Source organism: Tursiops truncatus, chromosome 1, assembly GCF_011762595.2.
Source record: "Tursiops truncatus isolate mTurTru1 chromosome 1, mTurTru1.mat.Y, whole genome shotgun sequence".
Classification (NCBI taxonomy): Eukaryota; Metazoa; Chordata; class Mammalia; order Artiodactyla; family Delphinidae; genus Tursiops; species Tursiops truncatus.
The window spans coordinates 86,161,416-86,170,355 of NC_047034.1; positions in this window are offsets into that span (position 1 = coordinate 86,161,416).

An 8,940-nucleotide genomic window follows, 5' to 3' on the forward strand; every position below is an offset into this window, starting at 1 on the left:
ACCACAATGTTCATTGCAGCTCTATTTACAATAGTCAGGACATGGAAGCAACCTAAGTGTCCATAGACAGATGAATGAATAAAGAAGATGTGGCACATATATACAACGGAATATTACTCAGCCATAAGAAGAAACGAAATTGAGTTATTTGTAGTGAGGTGGACGGACCCAGAGTCTGTCATACAGAGTGAAGCAACTCAGAAAGAGAAAAACAAATACCGTATGCTAACACATATATATGGAATCTAAAAAAAATTTTTTAAAAATGGTTCTGAATAACCTAGGGGCAGGACAGGAATAAAGACACAGATGTAGAGCATGGACTTGAGGACACGGGGAGGGAGAAGGGTAAGCTGGGACGAAGTGAGAGAGTGGCATGGACTTATATACACTACCAAATGTAAAATAGCTAGCTAATGGGAAGCAACCGCATAGCACAGGGAGATCAGCGCAGTGCTTTGTGACCACCTAGACGGGTGAGATAGGGAGGGTGGGAGGGAAACGCAAAAGGGAGGAGATATGGGGATATATGTATATGTATAGCTGATTCACTTTGTTATACAGCAGAAACTAACACACCATTGTAAAGCAATTACACTCCAATAAAGATGTTTTAAAAAAAAAAAGTGCTGTCTCTCGCCTCAGCCACAAAACAAGCCCAATCCTTCCCCTGTGGCCATGTATTAAATTTGCATAAAGAAGCCACTAGCCCACCAGTTCTGCAAATAGCAATCCAGTCTGGGCTGGCCTTGTACACTGGATGTACAAGTTGGCTACACAAGGCAAGATAGTAGACAGCAATATTCCACAACAGATGAAGACATCCATAGACGTCTTGGAAGATTTACACTTACTTATCTGGAAAACTATTTCCCCTGAGAATCCTACAGGTTTGCTCTGGTTCCATGATCCAGCATCCACAACCATGTTTCTTCCCACACCAAGCAAAGACTTGTTGAATCTGTGGTCAATTATTTAATTACTCATTTCCTCTTCCAGCAAGGCTAGTCACGCACCAGTTTTCATGATAAAGAGACAAAAAAACAAGACTTTGTAAATACAAGGCTGTGCTATTAAAACTGGGAAGCTTCAAAAAAACAGAGGGAAGAGCAATTAATCTGATATTTCACGTATTGTGTGGCCATAGGACGATGTTTACATCTCCTCTTGCAGCTGTTCATAAGGTACTGGCCCTGAACTGGAAAGCTGATGTGGCTTCTAGCTTCAATGTTGGTAGAATTGTTTTGATGTCGGCTCAGAGTTTCAGCTGAAACTGAGAGAGTCCTACCCAAGGATGCGCACCACAGCCAGCGGGGGGAGAAGGGCATTCCTGGCGCTCTGCTGACCTTGTGTGGCTGGCTGCACTGCGGGTGGTGATGGGGGCTCATTTATCAACTCTGTCTTCCTCTGTCTTCCCCTTCATGTCCAGCTGTCAGGAGTAGCTGCTCCATCTCAGAGTGAACATGCTCTCTCGAACACATCCCCTGGCTTTACCTTTCTAGTTTCTCTGCCACTATACGTACTCTGGGACAACTTGGGGTGGAGGCAAGATGCAAGGAATTTGAAGTGAGAGGACTCGATTTAAATTTTGTTCTGCCACTTACTAGCTGGGAGACATTGGGTAAATTATGTCATCTCTCTTTGCACTTTAATTTCCTTACCTTGGTATTCAAAAATGTTACTTATGTTTTTTTAAGAGAGATTCGTGGAGGGAGCTTCCTTCCCCATGGACTGAGCTCCACTGCGGGGACACTCCTCAGTGACACCCCAGCGGAGGTGGAGTGGTCTGTCTGATGAGTGAGTTTGGAGGTAGGAACCAGGTGTGCCTACTCTGCCCTTCCTCTTCATTTTTTTTTTTTTGAATTTTATTTCTTTTTTTTATACAGCAGGTTCTAACTCGTTATCTATTTTATACATATTAGGGTATATACGTCAATCCCAATCTCCCAGTCATCCCACCACCTGCCCCTGCCCCCGCGCTTTCCCCCCTTGGTGTCCGTACATTTGTTCTCTATACCTGGGTCTCTACTTCTGCCTTGCAAACCGCTTCCTCTGTATCATTTTTCTGGATTCCACATATATGCGTTAATGTACCATATTTGTTTTTCTCTGACTTACTTCACTCTGTATGACAGTCTCTAGGTCCATCCATGTCTCTGCAAATGACCCAGTTTCACTCCTTTTTATGACTGAATAGTATTGCATTGGGTATATATGTACCACATCTTCTTTAATCCATTCGTTTGTTTACAGGCATTTAGGTTGCTCCCATGACCTGGCTATTGTAAATAGTGCTGCAATGAACATTGGTGTGCATGTGGCTTTTTGAATTATGCTTTTCTCTGGATATATGCCCTGTTGTGGGATTGCTGGGTCATATGGTAATTCTATTTTTAGTTTTTTAAGGAACCTCCATACAGTTCTCCATAGTGGCTGTATCAATTTACATTCCCACCAACAGTGCAAGAGGGTTCCCTTTTCTCCACACCCTCTCCAGTATTTGTTGTTTGTAGATTTTCTGATGATGCCCATTCTAACTGGTGTGAGGTGATACCTCATTATAGTTTTGATTTGCATTTCTCTAATAATTAGTGATCCTGTGCAGCTTTTCATGTTCCTCTTGGCCATCTGTATGTCTTCTTTGGAGAAATGTCTATTTAGACCTTCTGCCCATTTTTTGATTGGGTTGTTTGGTTTTTTAATATTGAGCTGCACGAGCTGTTCATATATTTTGGAGATTAATCCTTTGCCCGTTGATTTGTTTGCAAACATTTTCTCCCGTTCTGAGGGTCGTCTTTTCATCTTGTTTAGAGTTTCCTTTGTTGTGCAAAAGCTTTTAAGTTTCATTAGGTCCCATTTGTTTAGTTTTGTTTTTATTTCCATTACTCTAGGAGGTGGGTCAAAAAAGACCTTGCTGTGATTCATGTCAAAGAGGGTTCTTCCTATGTTTTCCTTTAGGAGTTTTATAGTGTCTGGCCTTGTGTTTAGGTCTTTAATCCATTTTGAGTTTATTTTTGTATATGGTGTTAGGGAGTGTTCTAATTTCATTCTTTTACATGTGACTGTCCAGTTTTCCTTGCACCACTTATTGAAGAGACTGTCTTTTCTCCATTGTATAGCCTTGTTTCCTTTTTCATAGATTAATTGACAATAAGTATGTGGGTTTATTTCTGGGATCTCTATGCTGTTCCATTGATCTAAATTTCTGTTTTTGTGCCAGTACCATGTTGTCTTGATTACTGTAGCTTTGTAGTATAGTCTGAAGTCAGGGAGTCTGATTCCTCCAGCTCCGTTTTTTTCCCTCAAGATCGATTTGGCTATTTGGGGTCTTCTGTGAATCCATACAAATGTTAAGATTTTTAAATTCTAGTTCTGTAAAATATGACATTGGTAATTTGATAGGGACAGCATTGAATCTGTAGATTGCTTTGGGTAGTATAGTCATTTTCACAATATTGATTCTTTCAATCCAATAACATGGTATATCTCTCCATCTGTTTGTGTCATCTTTGATTTCTTTCATCAGTGTCTTATAGTTTTCTGAGTACAGGTTTCTTACCTCCTTAGGTAGCTTTATTCCTAGGTATTTTATTATTTTTGTTGCAATGGTGAATGGGATTGTTTCCTTAATTTCTGTTTCTGATCTTTCGTTGTTAGTGTATAGGAATGCAAGAGATTTCTGTGCATTAATTTTATATCCTGCAACTTTACCAAATTCATTGATTTGCTTTAGTAGTTTTCTGTTGGCATCTTTAGGATTATCTATATATAGTATCATGTCATCTGCAAACAGTGACAGTTTTACTTCTTCTTTCCAATTTGTATTCCTTTTATTTCTTTTTCTTCTCTGATTGCCATGGCTAGGACTTCCAAAACTAGGTTGAATAATAGTGGTGAGAGTGGACATCCTTGTCTTGTTCCTGATCTTAGAGGGAATGCTTTCAGTTTTTCACCATTGAGAATGATGTTTGCTGTGGATTTGTTGTATATGGCCTTTATTATGTTGAGGTAGGTTTCCTCTCTGCCCACTTTCTGGAGAGTTTTTTTTTAATCAAAATTGGTGTTGAATTTTGTCAAAACTTTTTTTGCATCTATTGAGATGATCATATGGATTTTATTCTTCAATTTGTTAATATGGTGTATCACATTGATTGATTTGGATATATTGAAGAATCCTTGTATTCCTGCAATAAATCCCACTTGATCATGGAGTATGATCCTTTTAATGTGTTGTTTGATTCTGTTTGCTAGTATTTTGTTGAGGATTTTTCCCTCGATATTCATCAGTGATATTGGTCTGTAATTTTCTTTTTTGTAGTATCTTTGTCTGGTTTTGGTATTAGGGTGATAGTGGCCTTGTAGAATGAGTTTGGGAGTGTTCCTTCCTCTGCAATTTTTTGGAAGAATTTGAGAAGAATGGGTGTTAGCTCTTCTCTAAATGTTTGATAGAATTCACCTAAGAAGCTATCTGGTCCTGGACTTCTGTGTGTTGGAAGATTTTTAATCACAGTTTCAATTTCATTACTTGTGACTGGTCTGTTCATGTTTTCTATTTCTTCCTGGCTCAGTCTTGGAATTTGTCCATTTCTTCCAGGTTGTCCATTTTATTGGCATAGAGTTGCTTGTAGTAGTCTCTTATGATGCTTTGTATTTCTGCAGTGTCCGTTGTAACTTCTCCTTTTTCATTTCTAACTCTATTGATTTGAGTCCTCTCCCTCTTTTTCTTGATGAGTCTGGCTAACGGTTTATCAATTTTGTTTATCTTCTCAAAGAACCAGTTTTAGTTTTACTGATCTTTGCTATTGTTTTCTCTTTTTTAAAATTAATTAATTAATTTATTTATTTTTGGCTGCCTTGGGTCCTCGTTGTTGTGCGTGGGCTTTTCTCTAGCTGTGGTGAGCGAGGGCTACTCTTGGTTGTGGTGCGGGGGCTTCTCATTGCAGTGGCTTCTCTTGCTGTGGAGCACGGGCTCTAGGCGTGTAGGCTTCAGTAGTTGTGGTATGTGGGCTCAGGTTGCCTATCTCCACTTCATTTAGTTGTTTTTCTGGGGTTTTATCTTGTTCCTTCATCTGGTACATAGCCCTCTGCCTTTTCACCTTGTCTCTCTTTCTATGAATGTGGATTTTGTTCCACAGGCTGTAGAATTCTAGTTCTTCTTCTTTTTTTTTTAACATCTTTATTGGAGTATAATTGCTTTACAATGGTGTGTTATTTTCTGCTTTATAACAAAGTGAATCATCTATACATATACATATGTTTCCATATCTCTTCCCTCTTGCATCTCCCTCCCTCCCACCCTCCCTATCCCACCCCTCTAGGTGGTCACAAACCACCGAGCTGATCTCCCTGTGCTATGCGGCTGCTGCCCACTAGCTATCTATTTTACATTTGGTAGTGTATATATGTCCATGCCACTCTCTCACTTTGTCACAGCTTATCCTTCGCCCTCCCCATTACCTCTCTTGTAGGTTTGTGTCTTTATTCCCGTCTTACTCCTAGGTTCTTCATGACTTTTTTTTTTCTTTGATTCCATATATATGTGTTAGCATACGGTATTTGATTTTCTCTTCTTGACTTACTTGGCTCTGTATGACAGACACTAGGTCCATCCACCTCACTACAAATAACTCAATTTTGTTTCTTTTTATGGCTGAGTAATATTCCATTGTATATATGTGCCACATCTTCTTTATCCATTCATCCAATGATGAACACTTAGGTTGCTTCCATGTCCTGGCTATTGTAAATAGAGCTGCAATGAATATTTTGGTACATGACTCTTTTTTTTTTTTTTTTTTTGTGGTACGCGGGCCTCTCACTGTTGTGGCCTCTCCCGTTGCAGAGCACAGGCTCCGGACACACAGGCTCAGAGGCCATGGCTCACAGGCCCAGCCACTCCGCGACATGTGGGATCTTCCCGGACCGGGGCACGAACCCGTGTCCCCTGCATTGGCAGGTGAACTCTCAACCACTGCGCCACCAGGGAAGCCCCTACATAACTCTTTTTGAATGATGGTTTTTTAAGGTATATGGCCAGTAGTGGGATTGCTGGGTTGTGTGGTAGTTCTATTTGTAGTATTTTAAGGAACCTCCATACTGTTCTCCATAGTGGCTGAACCAATTCACATTTCCACCAGCAGTGCAAGAGGGTTTCCTTTTCTCCACACCCTCTCCAGCATTTATTGTTTCTAGAGTTTTTGATGATGGCCATTCTGACCAGTGTGAGATGATATCTCATTGTAGTTTTGATTTGCATTTCTCTAATGATTGTTGAGCATTCTTTCATGTGTTTGTTGGCAATCTGTATATCTTCTTGGGAGAAATGTCTATTTAGGTCTTCTGCCCATTTTTGGATTGGGTTGCTTGTTTTTTTGTTATTGAGCTGCATGAGCTGCTTGTAAATTTTGGAGATTAATCCTTTGTCAGTTGCTTCACTTGCAAATATTTTCTCCCATTCTGAGGGTTTCTTTTGGTCTTGTGTATGGTTTCCTTTGCTGTGCAAAAGCTTTGAAGTTTCATTAGGTCCCATTTGTTTATTTTTGTTTTTATTTCCATTTCTCTAGGAGGTGAGTCAAAAAGGATCTTGCTGTGATTTATGTCATAGAGTGTTCTGCCCATGTTTTCCTCTAAGAGTTTGATAGTGTCTGACCTTACATTTAAGTCTTTAGTCCATTTTGAGTTTATTTTTGTGTATGGTGTTAGGGAGTGTTCTAATTTCATACTTTTACATGTACTGTCCAGTTTTCCTTGCACCACTTATTGAAGAGGCTGTCTTTTCTCCATTGTATTGCTTTTGCTGTCTGCCCTCTGGTGGATGAGGCTATCTAAGAGGCTTGTGCAGGCTTCCTGATGGGAGGGACTGTTGGTGGGTAGAGCTGGGTGTTGCTCTGGTGGGCAGAGCTCAGTAAAACTTTAGTCTGCTGATGGGTTGGTCTGAGTTCTCTCCCTGTTGGTTGTTTGGCCTGAGGCAACCCAGCACTGGAGGCCACAGGCTCTTTGGTGGCGATAATGACGGACTCTGGGAGGGCTCACACCTAGGAGCACTCCCCAGAACATTTGCTGCCAGTGTCCTTGTCCCCACCCTGAGCCACAGCCACCCCTTGCCTCTGCAGGAGACCCTCCAACATCAGCAAGTCTCCTATGGAGTCACTCCTATGGAGTCACTGCTCCTTCCCCCTGGGTCCCGATGTGCACACTACTTTGTGTGTGCCCTCCAAGATTAGAGTCTCTGTTTCCCCCAGTCCTGTCAAAGTCCTGCAATCAAATCCTGCCAGCCTTCAAAGCCCGATTCTCTGGGAATTCCTCCTCCCATTGCTGGATCCCCAGGTTGGGAAGCCTGACGTGGGGCTCAGAACCCTCACTCCAGTGGGTGGACTTCTGTGTTATAAGTGTTCTCCAGTTTGTGAGTCACCCACTGAGCGGTTATGGGATTTGATTTTATTGTGATTGCGCCCCTCCCACCATCTCACTGTGGCTTCTCCTTTGTCTTTGGATGTGGGGTATATTTTCCGGTGAGTTCCATTGTCTTCCTGCCTATGATTGTCCAGCAGTTAGTTGTGATTCAGGTGCTCTCGCAAGGGGGAGTGAGCGCACGTCCTTCTACTCTGCCATCTTGAACCCATCTCCTTCCTCTTCATTTTTAAATCTCTTGTGTGCAGTTTTCAAAGAGCACATGGTCTCTTCTTCAGCTTCTGTGGGCAGGTGAGCCTCTGTTTGGGTTGCCGGGAGGGGCGGGGGCTCGCCGTGGTGCATGGAGTTCAGGGTTCTGGAGCCCACTTCTCGGCAGCCATGGTTTATGCTTATATTCTCCTATGTTTGTAATAAAGATACTATTTTGTTCTCCATCTCCTGAGTCCTCTTGTTTCTCAGTTGGTCTAGAATTCAGGTGGGAAATGTGAACACTAGGTATCAGGCTCCCTGAAAATCCTCAACAAGGTCAATGAAGAACTTCAAAAGTTACAAACATGTTTTTAAGGGAAAGCATAACTCCTCCCATCCCTGCCCCTCAGTCCCTCAGTTATCACGTTCCTCTCCCCTGGGGCAATTACTAAGATCAGTTAGTGGTGTTTTCTTTTAGAGACAGACTGAATAAATACAAATACAGGTGCAAACTCAGTAATAGTGTGTAACAGTGTGAACTCAGGCGAGTTGTTTGACCTCTCTGTGCCTCCATTTTTGTATCTGAAATGAGAATAATAATAACTGTAACCTCCTAGTGTTTTGTGGGGATTCCATGACCACACGCCAAGCGCTCAGAATAGTGATTGGAGTATAACAAGACTCATTAAGTTTTAGTCAGTTTGATGAATGCTGCAATTCAAATTACATAGGTCACTCCCCACATGTTTAAGTAGGATACATTCTTAGAAATAGAATTGGAAATGTTGTTAGCTGTTGCCAAAATGCCTTTCACAGTAGTTGTGTCAACTCAGTCTCCCACCAGTAGTATATGTGTGTCTTAGCTCCCCACAATCTTGCCCAAACGTTTTGTTAGCAAACTTTTTGAATTTTGCTAATCTTATTGATGAAAAATATCATCTAATTGTAGTTCTAATTATGATTTCTCTTAATATGAGTAAAGTTGAGTTTCTCTTCATATGTTTAATGGCATTTATATTTCCTTTTCTGTGACTAGCCCAACATTATCCATTGTCCTTTTTCTTTTCTATTGAGTTGTTGATTTTTTTCCCTGTTGATTTATAGGAACTCTTAATAGATTAAGAAGATCAGCCCTTTGTCTACAAGATGCTCTGCAAGTATTTTCCCAACATGTCATTTGTCTTTTGAATGTTACTTTGTAAGTAAAGCTAATTAGTCTTTTCTGGTTTATTGAACAGGTGTCCTGCATTCAAAGTCATGCTCCACTCTGTTGTTTTAAAAGTCCTCCCATATTTTCTTCCAGTACTTTTACGATTTTTAAAAAATTTTTTTGACACATCT